The sequence below is a fragment of the Thermobia domestica genome, chromosome 2 (assembly GCF_964235325.1).
Source record: "Thermobia domestica chromosome 2, izTheDome1.hap1.1, whole genome shotgun sequence".
NCBI lineage: Eukaryota > Metazoa > Arthropoda > Insecta > Zygentoma > Lepismatidae > Thermobia > Thermobia domestica.
The window spans coordinates 100,614,374-100,631,476 of NC_137455.1; the positions used below are offsets into that span (position 1 = coordinate 100,614,374).

The following is a 17,103-nucleotide window of genomic DNA, read 5'->3' on the forward strand; positions in this document are numbered from 1 at the left end:
CTGCACGAGATGTTTCATTCAACTTCTCACTTCTATCTAAACTTAAAAGAAAAAAAAACATGTAAGGTATGATCACAGGTTTCAATCTCTAATGGTTTGCTTCAACGTACTGCAAAATTCGCATTTTATTTCGTGATAATAGGCAAATTGATTTTTGCACGCTTTGTGTTCCGCAATATTTGCGGAAGCTTTTTCGGAATAAGGCCCATTTCTAATCGTTCTTTAAACACGAAAAAGAGAAGAAGAAATAAAGAATAAATTAAAGCTTAAATGTGAATATGAAATGTGGATGTGTGAACAATCGAGGATCGAAATTCGTATTGTTTACGTAATGGCGGTATTTAAGTTGGTTATGTGATAAGTTACCAAGTTAATGAAAAATGTATGTGCATAGATGCCTAAAATAATCACTAACCTGTCTATAGTCTGTCGTTCTTTATGTAAAGAAATGCTAAGCTGAATTCATAGCCTGGATGAAGTTCAGTTGTTTTATTATCAATTTGATGGTGATGAGTGATAATTAATGTTTACATTTAAAGTGCGACCTATATAATAAACATATGTTTATTTTGTTGAGTTGTATAATAACATTTTTCAGTACCTATTTCAGTGTCTTTTAAAATAATTCATAAATGTATTCAGGTAAACACTTTGCAGAGACAGTATTTCTTATAGATATTTGAAACCTGTTTGAAGGAAAATTTTTCGAAAAGTTAAAGGTGCAAGGTAAGTTTTACACTGTAATTTGAAGTATGTACAGGGAAAATTTATCTAAAAGTATGTGCATCTAGAGATACATTTATAGAAAGGAAGGTTCTGCAAGCGATAGAAATAAAAGTCAAACAATAAGAGAAAATAAAATGTAGCCTAGAGTTAGATTATGTCCAATAAAATCAATTGCAGAAATGTTCAAAATTTAAAATTACTGCACTAATTTTCAGTATCTTTTACGTGTGTCTTTCGGAAAATGATTTGCGCTGGTCGGCATGCGATTACAGCTTTTGGTACAGGTCAGGTTCAGAAGAGTTGCAAGAAGCATGCATCTTAATATATAGGCTGTAACTTAATATAACAAGTGTCGGGAGATGATTCCTGACACCGAAGTAGCAAAAAAGGCCTATGCACATATAGCAGAGTTAGCGAGAGCCGAAAGCGTGGGAACAGTAAATTCGAAGCGATAGACATCGACGGGCAGAGAGACACAAACTATGTTCGTCGCGCACATCACAGGAGATGTTTCAAGTGTTGATAATTTTGGATCTGGAGGGCCAAAATCAAGTAAAATTACCATGTTTACATGAGAAATGAGTTGATGTTACGTAAATGTAATTACTAACATAACATAACCCAACCCAAACTAACCTAACCTAATCTAGCCTAAACCATCGAAAAAACAGAAAATATAGGAAGAAAGTACGAATTTTAAGCAAAGAATTCTGGTCCCCAAATCCAAATATCCTAACCTAACCTAAGCTACCTAAACCATCAAAAAATACAGAAAATAAAGCAAGAAAAGCTTCTGGCCCCCTAGTTCCAAAAATATGCCCAAGTGTTTGCCAAGGACAGCAATGCTTGCATGACAACGTCGGATCATGAATTAGCGAGTCCGTTCGAAGATATCTGGGTCATAGCGACCAGCTGCACAAGCGTTATGGATATGCTGTTCCAAGTCATTGACAGAAGTAGTATACAGCACAGTTTTAATGTACTTCCAGATAAAAATCCAGTTGATTTTGATCCGGAGACGAGGCAGGCTAATGCACTAGACCGCCACACCCGATCCATCGTCTTGGGAAGTTGTCGAACTACAGGCAGACATTCACACTGAAGTATGCGGGAGCCTCATTATGCGGCGAATTGCTAGGGAGATCATATCCCAGTAATCCGAGTGGATTATCTTGCAGAAAGATCAAATACTGTGCTCCATTCAGTCTTTGGGGTAGTATGTATGTTCCGATTAGTTGATTATGGACAATACCACATCTTACATTGAGTCCAAATTGTTGATGATGAAGAGTGACAACCATACCATAGGGATGTGTATCTGTCGACATGTGTTTGTTATGCATGCTGACGATACCTTCCCTCCCAAACGTGGCCTCGTCAGTGAACAGTATCAATGCCTGAAACAGCATGATTGTAGTGATCTGTTGAACGAACAACTTGCTGAACGCTTCACGTGGTTGCAAATTCAGTCCTTCTACCCTTTGCAGGTGGTACGGGTACAAGGGAATTTCATGTAATGGACGCTACGCATTCACGTGACTGACATGCATTTTAAAGATAAGTTCACTCATACTCGTGCCTGCCTCATTGTCTACAGCTTCTAACACATGTTCGTCCGTAGTAGGTGTTCGTATACGACGGGGTTGACTAGCATTCACTTGGGCAGGTAGTACTGTCACTGCTTCATACTCACGCTGATAAATGGACATTTTCACTTTTTTTTTTTATTATTGCGCTAGAAAATACATCAGAGCTAGCTGATTACAGAAAACACTTTCTGTCGCTCATACGTTTATTCTAACTAGTTGAAATTTGTGTTTGAATTTCGGTCTGTTATTCGTGCGCTTAAAACCGATATATGACGTCACGTGTTTGTTTCTGTTGCTATGACGTAAGCTGCGCATTTTTGCATCGTTTGAAGCTTCGTGTCTCTGTAATTAAGAAATATTTTTTCTGAGATTTTTGGTATGTTTTATATTGAAGACTAATTCTACGTGATATTATCATTAAATTAAAACTTCTGGATAGAAAGGAAATGTTCATTGTTGCAAACATCCTGTATGGTTGTTGATGCTGTTAAGAAAACGCTCCTAATAGTCGTACTGCTTCATCTCATTGCCATCTATACGACCGTACATGAAATGCATATTTGCTTGTTCGTGGTTTGAATAATGCACCATGTTTTAGGTGAGTACTGCAAATTGTCCTATTCAACACACAACACAATGATCATATTCCTGTACTGTAGCGTCTTGAGCGCAAACGCCACCTGTGTGTGAATCAAGCAATTACGTATCGTGCATCAGCACTTCGAACATCCCACGGTTTCGGTCCTCACCGACTCTGTTAATAAGCTGTATTCTTTTTTGCTTATCTCGGTGTCAGCGGTCAGGAATCACTTTCTGACGTTTGTTAGATTAATTAAGTTATACCCCGTATATTGCTTATTTATTTTCCAAAGCTTACAGTCTGTTCGCAAGTTTTTCATTTTTGAAAAGTATAGATAAAGATGATTGGAGCCACCACTACGGAGTATAAATTAGATACAAATTTGAATTACAATGTTTGTGAACTTAAAAATGTGCATTTTTCTTTGAAGTGTCCAAGATTTACGTATAGTGCTTGTCTCAGTTCTCTCGGTGCCCTAACATTCTGTGAAATTTACCTAACTTCGCTTGGTATCGCTTACTCTGGCCCCTACACTCTGCAGCGAGCCACGAAATAAAATTCCGTGATGCAGGCATGCCTAGTAAAGTTCATAGATATTCTGCATTATTGACCGATCACTGTCGCGGATTTTCTTTCTGTTTCTAATCTATATTGTTATATAAAACAGTAGAAGCAACTGACTCGTCATTGCTTAGATCATACTACTATAGTCGGAAACGTGAAATTTCAGTAGATACTCCTTTTGTTACGAAAGGGAGCGTTTTTGAAAATACTTACCCCAAGGAGAGTTCATCTTATGTATGCAGAATAATGTATCTCACCAATCCCTGAGATTAGAGAAATAAAAATTGCAAACAAATTCTTCATTTGAAATAAGGAAGAACTCGTTTTCGAAAATTATTCTCCGCAGAGAAGGAAACCAGACATTTTTGATACTCAGGTTTCCCTTTGTTTTATCAGAAATTTCCGAATATGAGGATTCGCTTAAGTTTAGATCTCGAATTCGATGTATTTAAGCATTTCTAATAATTCCGCTTATAACGGTTGAAGATGTTGCAATTTCAATAATATTTGAAATTTCCCTTTATTTATTCAGAGAGTGTCAAATGTATGGAGTCGCTAAGTTGGAGATGTGAAATTTGGCGTATAAACTCTTTAATAAAAATAAGAGAATACGTGTCTAAACGTTTTGGAAAATTACACTCCTAAAGGGAAAAACGAGGACATTCCTAAAATACACTAATTTGCAATTATTTTATCAGAAAGTGCTGAATTTAAAAATTCTCATAAGTTGAATTTTCGTATTCCGTGTATAGAATTTTAGTTAAAGACAAGGACACACGTATATCAGCATTTCTAGCACTGAGCAGCAAGCTTCTGGCGCGTGGGGTCCTAGTTCGATCCTAGCTCGCGCCAAATAGGCTTTGTGGTTGACAAACGCCGTGTACGTGGCTTTTCTAGGAGTTGTTCCGCTTCCTTCCACTTCTGTTATTCCACCGTTATCATTCTTTTCTTCATGACAGTGCTTTAACCTCCGTATATAATCGCGTAATGTTAAATTTAAGAATAATAAAAAAAATACATGATACAGTACACAAGGCAAAACCCCTTCCCCCCAAAATATCATTTCCAGCCCTGTTTACTGCTTGAAATCTCAGCATTTTTGAGCACACCAGCACACCGTATAATACAACTGTTGCTATTTGTGCTAAATTGTGGCCATGAAAGTCTTGCGTTAATTGTAAGAGTGATCACTCTGTGCGGTCTAGAGACTGTCCAGCATCTCAAAGGAATCAATTTCCTCTACTGATGCAAAAATCGCCTCAGGAAGATCATTCTAGCCCCCATTTCGTTTACATCTGTAGTTGCAAGTTTTCGGAGGTCTATTTCAACCCAGACATTTTCACACAAAAATCATTTACTGAATTAAAAATTCCAGACGTTGCGTCATGTGGCACAACCAAAGTTTTCGCGCGTTGTTGGTTGCGGTGCTCTAAAACACGCCATTTCATCATCACTCACCACATATTGCAAGCATCAAGTTAAACCAGCACGTTCGCCGTCTAAACAACCCTGTCCTCTCTCAGAGGAAACCAAAATCTCCATCAGTTCATTGAAATCTGATTTAGTGGAAGACGAACTGATGGATAATGTACACGATAATCGGCTGTCAAACTTTAACCTTTTCAAAAGTGGCACTTCTTCAGTATGATCATAACAGCTTCGGTAGTCACTTTGAGAAATTGAATCAACTGATCTCTGACCACTCATCGACAGTGGTCTGTTTGCAAGAAGCTCATTTTCGACTTACACATTCATCTGTTTTAACTCGTTACACGGTATAAAAGTGTGATAAACACACTGCTGGCGGCGTAGCCATCGATGTACTCAGTGGCTTTCATTTCCGATATATTAACATAGACTTAACAAGGTTTGCCCAAGTAGGCCCAGCCCGAAAAAAAAAACAAAAAAAAAAAAAAGATTTTTTCGGGTTGGACCCACCTGAAAAAAAAACTTTAAAACCCACCTGGGTTTATGAGCTTTTTGTTAGTATTTTATTGATACAATTAAGGTGATCACATTGAAAGTGATTTTTATCAGATTTTGGACTTTCTTTGGGCGAATTAGATGCTTTCCCGTTAAGGTTACAACAGCCTTCAACATAAGACCTTCATAAAGTTCTGAATGCATTGAATGGGTAAAAAAGCCTTACCTTACCTTGAGATAATTATAGAACATATTAATGTATGAATTATGCTTATAGCTTATTTGAAATTTTATATTTTAGAAAATACTTTCCGTGAATAGTGTGCTCGCCGACTCGGCAACGCCGAGGGACGTTATCCGTCATACGTTTGATGTGTTTAAGGCTATGGATGCCGGTACTACCAGTAAATATGTAGTACATTAGTAAAACTATTAGTATTATTTTTTATTACCTTTGATGGTAACACAAGTATTCTTCAGTAAAATTTGGTTTTCCAACAACAACAGTTTATTCCAGTTATTTGTTGCTACTCTTCAAATAAGCATTCTGTAGAATCAACAGCAACAATAGCGTAAAAGTTTTTGTCAAACTTAAGATGCGTAATGCTCAGAGTTCCGAAAACCACGTAACACTTACTGTTTCAAGTGCTGATTTAAAACTTAAGTACTAGTGGAAGTTTCGATTTACAGTGAAGAAAGCTTGCATTTAGAGGAATTAAAAAAAAAAAAAACAAAAAAAAAAAACAAAAAAAAAAAAAAAAAAAAAACGCGAAAGTAGTGCTCGGGAAATTTCCGTAATTGAACGCATACAGCATCGGAACTGAATACTTAAACAATAAAATTATTTATTTTACGCTGGAAAATATTTAATTTCATTTAAGACATTTTGAAACATTTACTTTATAAAATATGAATTATATATTTGTTAATTATTTTAAATTAATTTTCTGGAAAGAACCGTCTTGCAACAAGTGCTCGGGAAATTCCCATAATTGAACGCACAAAGTACTGGAAGTGAACTTCAACAATAAAACTATTTATTTTACACTGGAAAATATTTAATTTCATTTAAGACATTTTGAAACATTTATTTTATAAAACACTAGCAGCGTTCACCCCGCTTCGCTGGGGTCACCCCGGAACGCAATAAACTTTGTTACTTAGATAATTTTTACTTTTTCGCTTTCAAGTGATATGATAAAAACCATAGAAGATTGCAGTAAATGTTAACATTATATCGCCTGTCATTTATGTTAACCCGCCGAGTGACACGGTCATGTGGGTTGCATATAAATACGGTTATATTTAGCTATGATGAGCTAACAAAGGATTTCTACGTTATGGACACTTGAATGGTCAATTATCTCAAGACACTGGTAATTGAAAATTAAAGTGATATGATAAAAACCATCTAGGGTCCAAATCTTAATAACCCCCCAAAAATGAAAGAAATTGGTTCAGCCGTATTAGCGTGATGAGCTAACAAAGGATTTGTACGTTCTCTTTTATATATATAGATGAGTTATATATTTGTTTTAAATTAATATACAGAGTAGCTCAAAAGTAGGTGTACAGTAGCGTACTGATCAGCTCATTGTATTCTATATCATTTCTTATAGTTATCCATGTTTCTTTATTATTTATTCTTAATGTGTTTTTACCTACATCTTAACCTAGGAAGAGCCGAAAAAAGTAAACCCATAAAAACTAGAATGTTATGCTTGATCAATGCAGGGGCCACCCTTGGTGTTCATATTGCAGGGGACCTACTTTTGGGCCACCCTTGGTGTTCATATTGCAGGGGACCTACTTTTGACCACCCTTGGTGTTCACATTTGGCGAACGTCACTGAGGTTCCTGGAATGATTCGGTCTACATTTGTTCGTTCGTCTGCCTGTACCACATATACTACAGGGTACCACTTTCAGTCTTTTAAGTTTAAATTTTCAGGGTACAAGCACGAGACACTAAATTTCCTGTACATATTTTGGCGGCATACCAACGTAAAATTTCAAAATGGCGGTCATTTTGTATCAAAATAGACAAAAAATGCAGTTGGTTTACAGGCGCCTGTGAAACATGCATAAACAGGCATATTTTTACAGGCGCATACATGCGCCTGAAAATGGAACATTTTTAAACGCATGAGACAGGTATCGATTTTTTTTCACGATCATTGCATGTTCATTTCACGTAAACAGGTAGTTTTCATGTTGATAGGGTTGCAACCTTGCAACGTTAAAAATGTGTGTAAACAAGATGTAGCGAGTGGAAAGACACGTACGTAACCGGCATATTTCATGTAGTTGACATATACGTTACCTCATGAGGATCTGACGACAGTTGCTTTTCATTTGATAAAGATGTAATTGACATGTTAAATACATGTGAACTACAGGTGATAGCGACTTTGTGGGCATGTTAGCGGAATATACATGTAAAATATATCGCATTAAGTATTATACATGTGTCAGGACCTTCCATATGTGCATAACGAACTGGAGACTTGGTGCCTGAATGCCTACACCTGTAGCATTAATGATTCACACCTGTAACATTAATGATTCACTCCAATCAACCTTGTTCATTGCATTTTGCATTTGCCTGCACATTGCCTGTACATTGCATATAGGTGGGTTCACACTTCGCAAGTACACGGAGATAATACAGGTAATGTATTCAGTTGTAATCCCATGTATTATACATGTGTCAGGGTCTTGCATAGCGAATGTCGAATTGGAGACTTGTGCCTGAATATTGCATGTCTCCTATGCCTATAACGTGAATGTTTAGCTCCATTCCACCTTGTGCACCACACGTATCTGTTTAATCCATTTATTGGCAATCATGATCATTGCATGTTCCTGTTCACCCGTTCGCCTGTACACTACACGTAGGGGAGTTACTCACTTCGCATGTACACGAAAATGATAAATGTAAAATAACATATTCTATATCATGCGTTTTCCATGCTGTACGCTAATACATGGTATTTACATGTAATACGAATGTCACACATTTATATTACATGTCGATAAACAGGCACCTTCCTTGTACTTTTCATTCTTACTGTATTGCGAATATTATCATCAATCCATTCAAGGTATTTTACATGCACACATTCCCTCCATTTACTTGCATGTGAGTGACTACGTGCACATTGCATGTTCTCATTTTAATGTACAGGCTCTGTACAACGCGTGTTTCCGTGCAAAATTTCCAACAGAAGTTTAACATTTTTTCGACATGCATATCACCTGAAGTCAATGTGCCTATAATATTTTCTTTACATGTGTTTTCGCCGAAACAGGCGCCTGTATAATGCCTGTCAAAATCTGACAAGCTTTTACAGGCAATTCCATGTACAAAACATTGCATGTTTCCTCGAAAAGTTTCATAATAGGAAGATCTGAATGCTTACTGTCACTTATGGGGCTCTATTGGGACTGACGACTGTGGCTATCAGGTAACAGAATTTTTTAATGAGAGTGAGATGCAGGTCTCCTCAATGACGGTAATTTTACTCACTTTTTTTTTAATACTGGATTCTGTATCTACTCGGGCATTGACCTCTGCTTGTGTAATGTTTCCTTGACATGGAGAGTGCGAGTGCATCCAGATCACAGAGGATCTGCCGGGGCCGAGATGACTCAGTGGTAGAGCGTTCACCTCTGGTGCATGGCGTCCTTGGTTCGATCACAGCTCGCGCCAAGTGGGCTTTGTGATGGACAGACACTGTGTGCGTGAGTTTTTTCGAGGTTCTTCCGTTTTCTCCCACTTTCTTCATTCCACATTTCATTCATTTCTCTTCATCACCATCTCCTTGACGCTAGCCGGCATAACCGTGGGAGGTAAAACTTAGATTTCATCTGAGGATCTACCTGTTACTAATTCGAGCCATTTTCAACGCTTTAACTCGAAACGTCCTGATTGGTCAACTTTTCGGGAGCTCAGTGAGTTTCATCCTTCTGAAGATTTGCTTGTATGTGGTGTTGTAGATCTAATTGAGCAGTCTGTGATTGACGCTACCCATGGTTTCATGCCAAAATGCGGAGATGATGATCCACGACAACGAAGTCCATGATGGTTTTGGGATGTCAGTGAGGCTATTCTGGCTCGTCGGTGTGTTCTTGGGACTTTTAAACGCATCCAGTTGCCGAGAATCTTATAATTTCGTATTTGTGTGCCCGTTTTCTAGATATCTGATAAAATCTTCGAAGCGTCAAAGTTGGAAAGTTTACGTAGTGTCTCTGAGTAGTCGAATTCTGTGACTGCTGTTTGGCGTCGAGTATGCTCCACAAACGCCCACTGTTCGTCTTCGAGTATACCCGCTTTCTTAGCAAACAAGGTTCTGGGAACTAAGCCCGCAGAGGTAACCAACACTTCTCTTTATTTCTGATTCTGCATATTACCGTATATGCTTGCATGATGTCTGCATTTGAACTTTAGAAATTTAAAAAAAAAAAAAAAGTTATCTGTATAATCACCACGCTCTAAATATCACATATTTCCTCTACATAAAGATATAAGCTAAGGGTATTTGCACTTTTATTCTTGTTATGTAACATCACTTTTATTCCTCTTTAGTCATGAAGAAGGGTGATCTTATTTGCATAAAAAAGAAAACAAACACACCATAAAATTGTTTCAAAATTCTAATGAATCTTTGATTCAAAAAGCTTGTGTATAGTTGTACTGCGTTATTTTAGTTCCACTATCATTTATTGTGGTACCTTTCTATGTACTAGCCGATAGGCTTCACAACATCTACCTTTGCATTTACCCAATTTTTGATTCTAACTTGAAAACCATAGGAATGCAATGTTTCGATTTTCCCCTGCGATGTATTGAACGAGAGAAAAAAAGAAAATCCTCAAGTGTTCCAAAAAATGTCATACTAAGGGATTCTCTTTACTACAGGCACTAACCAAACTAAGTGAATTATTATTATCACAAATATCGCCTGGTTATTTTTATCCTCAATCGTTTCACAAATGGCACTTTTGTATCCTGCTAGAACAGTATTTCTCAGCATTTGATTTTTTTTTTTTTTTTCAAGTAAATGACAGAATCGTAGTTTGTCCAAATGTCATGCCTTTATGTTTAGCGTTTCTCAAGAATTATGCAATAATTATAAATTTTCACCTCTTTTTTCTATGTTTTTTCAGTTAAATTTCTAAAATTCTTGCAAGCAAGTTAGATACTCATATCTTGTAAATCAAGTTGCACTCGTATACTAAATTTTTGCATGTATGTTCAGCGTCTCAATAAACATAATTAAAACTGTTTATGTCTGCTCCCCCATTGTGAAATGGAGTTTCTCGAAATGGAGTCTTGCCCATAGTATAGTGTCTTTGAACATTTCGCTGTAAGTACTATTTAAATTAACGGTTTTCTAAGTGTAACTACGTGTTTATTTATTTATTTTTTCTATTTCTAGGCGTAGAAGGTGAAAAGCAGCACACTATCTAACATCTTCGTGAACACAAAAGGGAGGAGGATGCGTACTTAATTCAATTTTACCATTTTGTTAGCATGCAAACTCATTTTCGTAAGGAGTCGAAAGGTAAGCAATGGATAGAAAATAAATAAATAAGTCGTTGTCAATGAAATATTTGTTAATCCTTTAAAGGGATTGTTTACTGTTCATATTATACTAGAACACTTGAGATAACATAAAGGATTAATGCATTTTTTTTAAATAATGATGACATTTAGTATTAAACTACGATATATTTTATTTTAAAGTTATTGTTTTCTATTACTTTTTCCTGTATGGTGCCAGGAATAGGGATGTGAGGTGGAAAATTTTCCATTTCGGAAAATTTCCGTTCCGAAAAAATATCAGTAATCAAGTAACAATTGCTCAGTAATCATAAAATTGGTTGAATTCATGTATGGTGCCTTCCATCTCAATTCAGGCAGAGCATGTACCATCACCATCTCAGATATTGTTGAAACTTTTTTTATAGCAACTAGACATGTTTTTAAGAGACCCATATTTTTTTGTTTTGTCGAAAAAAATTTTCCCGCCAAGTAATGGGCCATCAAAGACGGGGAGTACAATTTATGAATTGTAAAAGACATGGAAAATGGTCAACTTCGGAGCCCCACCATTCAGCTATGGAGACAGGTAGAGATATAATTCTTGTTGTGGTATGTACATAGGGATATAAATAAACTATATTTTATTGTACTTCGGTTTGCGCATGCGTATCTTTTTGTACATAAATTAACAAATGAACGTTAATTTATCTGAAAAGTCGAAGTTTGCGAATTTTTTTCGAGCACTTCCGGTTCGAATTTTAAAATTCTGTTTTCACGGTTGGTAAGACCTAGTTACCTGCTTTCCGAAAAAAAATTTGTATCGCTTCTGTGTGCAACCGTTTTGTCGCAAAATATTCGAGAAATTGTAAAATTCTCAAAAATCGCCATTTTTGGGCGCCATTTTCTCGAAAACACCATCTTTTAAAATTCTGAAATTTTGTCAGATGGTTTACCTTTACATGAATAATAAACACACCAAATACCATTCTCGACCAATGCTTCATGAATTAACTACAGCCTTTTGAAGTTAGCGAAGTTTCGTTAACTTTGATATCACAGTTAGCAACACTGGAAACAATAAAAATGCAATGATTTGATGATATTTGTGGTTCACATTAATTAAATGAAGAATAAAAGGTTTTCCTGACTGTTTTTTATCATTTTGATCAAAAATGCTCTCTGGAGCCCCCCCCCCCCCTTACTCGTCCGTTTTCTTAAATCGAAGTAATCTAAAATGGAAATTACGATTACGAAACACACAAATTTTAAGTTTACTTAAAATGGCCATCCAATAAATTCTGATGATCTATATAAAAGGCTGAACTATTACCTCAATGATGACTTGGAATGATCCAGACAAAGTCTCAATTAAGTGCGATGCCATTACAGTGATCGAAAAAGGACAAAAAGTTTTTTAAAAAATCCAAACAATTTCTTACGCGTTCCATCAAAGAAATTTACGGACTTTCTTTTAAACAGAACAATCTCAGCATAAGAATGGGTCACTCGGAATTTTATAATATTCGACTAAAGTGGGTCAGTCCGCAACCTGCTAGGGAAGTGTGTGTGTGTGTGTGTGTATTGTGCAAATTTTAAGTTATCTGCTACTGCGTTGCAACAAATCAAAGGTGCAACCTGTATTGAAGCTGTCATGAGTGATCTATTTCCTTTAGTAGTATGATCCGCTGAAAAAGACAGCTGTCTTCTTCAAGAATGTAGTGAATGTCCTGGAATGAAAGGAATAAGTGTGGAGTCTTTGATCCTGCTGAAAATGAAAGTGTTACGTACGCCATATGGGAAAACAATGATCTCGTTAAACAAAAAACTGTGCCACTTTCCGTTTTCGTATCATACATTGCTGGTTTAACTGTAAGACTTGTAATTCATGACTACATCAAGAAAATCCAAAGAGAATTAATTGCTACCGAAAGCATCGTATAAAATTTCAAGATACAAATTCTATTTTACTTCATATGGACTTCGTTGAAAATTGGACTGTTATTCTGCAAAGTGAAATTCAGTTATATCACCGGAATATGGAACAACTGACAGTTTTGTTGTAATAAGCGACGACAAAACACACCATTCGGCTCAGGTACTCATAGCCATAGACAAGATTCTAAAAATACTCGAAGAAAAGCGAAAATATAGGTTATAGAAAAAGGTTCGAATACGTGGAAATAAGTGTCTACAATTTCCCAAACCGTGTCAGTGATTTATGATGGTGCTGCATCCCACTTCAAAAATCGCTTTTAGATGTTCGAGATGCAGACAGGTCCGATAAAGCAGTGGTTTTGCAGTGAAACCGGCCATGCTAGGGTCTCTGCGACAGTATTGGGGGGGGGGATTGTAAAGAATGTGGCAACGCGGCATAACCTTAGGCAAAAACAGGTACACAGTATTAAAACCGCAGAAGAATTCGCGAGTATAGTGCAAGTATAAACTCCGGGTATTACCCTCGTTTTGTTGGCTGGAACTGAATTCGACAGCTTCCAGAAGAAAAAAAAAAGCAAGAATGGGAAAGTATGTGACCGGTAACTGGTATTCAACGAAGTCACCTTTGGCTTTCGGAAAATGGCGAAATTTTTATGGCAGTAACGAATCAACATAAACTAACTTCATGCTTCCCCCAAAATCGAGCTTCTGCAATTCAAAGTGTAGATTTAAGAAGTCAGCAAAAAAGAACTTTTGTTACATACATATGCTCAAAGGCGCCGATTTCTCAGTAGATTGAGGGGGGGGATTGAGATGCAGAAGGTATATATATATGAGGATTTTAAGACAAATTGCATTCAAATTAGGTCAAATATTGTATATGCATAAATATAATAAAGGGCCCACATCAGCTTTGGGGGCTCCGGTCCCCCCCCCCCCAGGATCGGTGCCCTTGCATATACTTATAATAACCAGTGGTGTGTAGCAAAATTATGAATAAATCATGAATTACGTACAGTTGAAGTGCTGTTTATGCTTCCACATGGACTTTCAGCAGGATATAGGTTTCCAGAAGAGCATAAGAGAAGTGAAAATAAGTGTTTTGTGATTATCGACAATGTGCTACGCAGGAGCGGATCCAGGACGAACTTCTGGGGGGATGTAATACTGCTACTTAGAGCTACTTTTAAGAGCTCCAAACTCTGGAATGGGTTTTATTTATATATAAAATAAGAAAGTTTCTTCTGGGAGGGCGATCGACTCCTTGGATCCACCTCTGGACGAGTTGTGAGTGTACTACTGCTATTAGCGAAGAAGACACCAAGCAAGCAAATGATTGGTCCATGTGAAAAAAAAAAATAGTGAAATTTTGCTTCCGAAGACCATTTTAAGTAAGTGAACTTAAAATTTGTGTGTTTCGTAATCGTAATTCCCATCTCAGATTAATTCGTTTTTAAAAAAACGGAGAAGGGGAGGAGGAATAATTTTACTATTTCAGAGCGCTTTTTTGATCAAAATAATAAAAAAAACAGTCAGGAAAATATTTTATTCTTCATTTAATTAATGTGAACCACAAATATCATCAAATCATTGCATTTTTATTGTTTCCAGTGTTGCTAACTGTGATATCAAAGTTAACGAAACTTTGCTAACTTCAAAAGGCTGTAGTTAATTCATGAAGCATTGGTCGAGAATGGTATTTGGTGTGTTTATTATTCATGTAAAGCTAAATCATCTGACAAAATTTCAGAATTTTAAAAGATGGTGTTTTCGAGAAAATGGCGCCCAAAAATGGCGATTTTTGAGAATTTTACAATTTCTCGAATTTTTTGCGACAAAACTGTTGCACACAGAAGCGATACAATTTTTTTTTTTCGGAAAGCAGATAACTAGGTCTTACCAACCGTGAAAACAGAATTTTAAAATTCGAACCGGAAGTGCTCGAAAAAAATTCGCAAACTTCGACTTTTCAGATAAATTAACGTTCATTTGTTAATTTATGTACAGAAAGGTACGCATGCGCAAACCGAAGTACAATAAAATATAGTTTATTTATATCCCTATGTACATACCACAACAAGAATTATATCTCTACCTGTTTCCATAGCTGAATGGTGGGGTTCCGAAGTTGACCATTTTCCATGTCTTTTACAATTCATAAATTGTACTCCCCGTCTTTGATGGCCCATTACTTGGCGGGAAAATTTTTTTCGACAAAACAAAAAAATATGGGTCTCTTAAAAACATGTGTAGTTGCTATAAAAAAAGTTTCAACAATATCTGAGATGGTGATGGTACAATTTTACTTTTTTTTGCCTGAGTTGAAATGGAAGGCACCGTATAGAAATGTTAAAATGTGAAAGATCATTTAAAGAAACTAAAAATTTTCATGGCTCAGACAATTTTCAGTACTATGTAGGAACAAGCGAAACAATTTTTCATGAATCGAAATATTTTCTGTCTTCTATGGAAAAACTGTAAAACTATGTATAGGTCGGAAAATTTTCATCATTTCAAAGCAAAAAGTAAAACAACTTTTTGTGAATCGGAAAGTTTTATTGCTCTGTAGAAAAAAGTGAAAGAAAAATTCATAGATCGGAAAATTTTCATTACGATGTAGAAACAAGTGGAAAAAACTTTTCATAAGCTGGACAATTTTGGATATTATATATAGTGATGTTAGGTGGAAAATTTTCCACTATATTTAACTGCACATTGAGCTACAAAATTGAATTTCTGTAGAGGAAAGTTAGTCAGCAACAAATTATAGTTTTCCAATTAGCTTTCGGGAACCGAAAAATTTTCTAATATTTCAAGTTGAGAAGTAAAAATTTACATAGTGTTTCTCTCTCTCTCTCTCTCCCTCTGTGAGCTCCTTCGTTGCTAAGCGGTTAACATATCCGCCTTTGGCATGGGAGACCTGCTTCGATTCCCGGCGGGAGATCATGTAGTTCAGATTCCACGTTAATCAGTTGGTCCCGTCTCATATAGCCTTGCTGCTGAAAGGGACGTTAAACTCAAAATCAACTCAATTCAACTCTCTGCCTGTGTGTGTGTATATATATGTAAAGTGCCGAGAACGTACATCGAGTTCGTAGAGTACAAATATCCCATTCTATTATTTAAAATTTAAATTTATTAGAAGTGATGAATATTTTCCGATTCATAAAAACATACTTCACTTATTCGTACATCATTGGTTAGCCGTAAAATTTATTGGTAATAAATATTGTCTTAAAAAGTTTCATGGAGTGAAAATCTAACGATTCTTCATTTCTTCAAAAATGTTTCTAAAACTTTAATGCGTTCTCCCCTCAGAATCCACCTTTGATCTCACAAAATTATATTTCGTCAGTTTAATACGCGGAAGACGAAGTTTTCTCATAGCTTTACTACTTTTCTAGATTTACATACTGCAACATTTATAAATAAGTAGAGATAATATAAAGTGCCTACTGTAAATTTTTGACTATCCAAAATTCGAGCTTAAGTAACTCACGAAAACAAATACTGACCATTTTCCGAAAATAAACATTTATTTATTCATATATTCATTCAGAAGAGAAAGTGAAATATAACTAATAAGGAAGCTGATTTGTATAGTTGTTCTTGCAATAAAATAATAAAAGAAACGTAAAAAGGTGCACTATTAGCGCTTCGTTCTAAAAGCAACAAGTAATTTCATTTTAATTTACAAAATAAAAACATATTTCTTCTTTATATATGTATGTTCTTGTTCTATCGAATCGTCATTATTTTCAATACATTTTTATACATAATAAAGGTAGTTTTACAATACAAATATCTGCTCTAAGGTGTTGATTATACAAAATTCTAATATTGAAATTATGATTTACGAGCTAAGCACAATAAAATTAAAGCATTTCTTCTTATTTTCTGTTACAAAAATAATCTTCATAAGGAACTTTTATGTAGTTATTTCATTACATAGGCAGGCCTATATGTGAAGAAATAGTAGAATTTTCTGTTTTTCAAATAATTGATAAATTCACAAAGGTTTGTTTTCGATTTCTTGTTAAATTTTAAATATTGGAATGGGATATTTGTTCTCTACGAACTCGATATATGTTCCCTGCACTTCACGCACGCACCCCCCCCCCCCCCACACACACACACAGAGAGAGAGAGAAAGAGAAACACTGTCTAAATTTTTACTTTCCAACTTCAAATATTAGAAAATTTTCTGGTTCCCGAAAGCTAATTAGAAAATTATAATTT

The 17,103-nt window shown here is 35.9% G+C and overlaps 1 protein-coding gene across 5 annotated transcripts in view; it reads left to right on the plus strand.

Annotated features, from left to right (window-relative positions):
* The first annotated feature begins 278 nt into the window (after positions 1-278).
* eya (eya transcriptional coactivator and phosphatase 2) overlaps positions 279-17,103 on the plus strand; it is a 702,296-nt gene continuing 685,471 nt past the window's right edge. For 4 of the 5 annotated variants that reach the window (XM_081744300.1, XM_081744325.1, XM_081744316.1 and 1 more), the window contains exons 1-2: positions 279-382; positions 10,823-10,948. The gene's annotated coding sequence lies outside the window, so the exon portion shown is untranslated. Of the gene's footprint in view, positions 383-404; positions 727-10,822; positions 10,949-17,103 lie in introns of those variants that run through there. The other variant, XM_081744310.1, reaches the window with a different exon arrangement.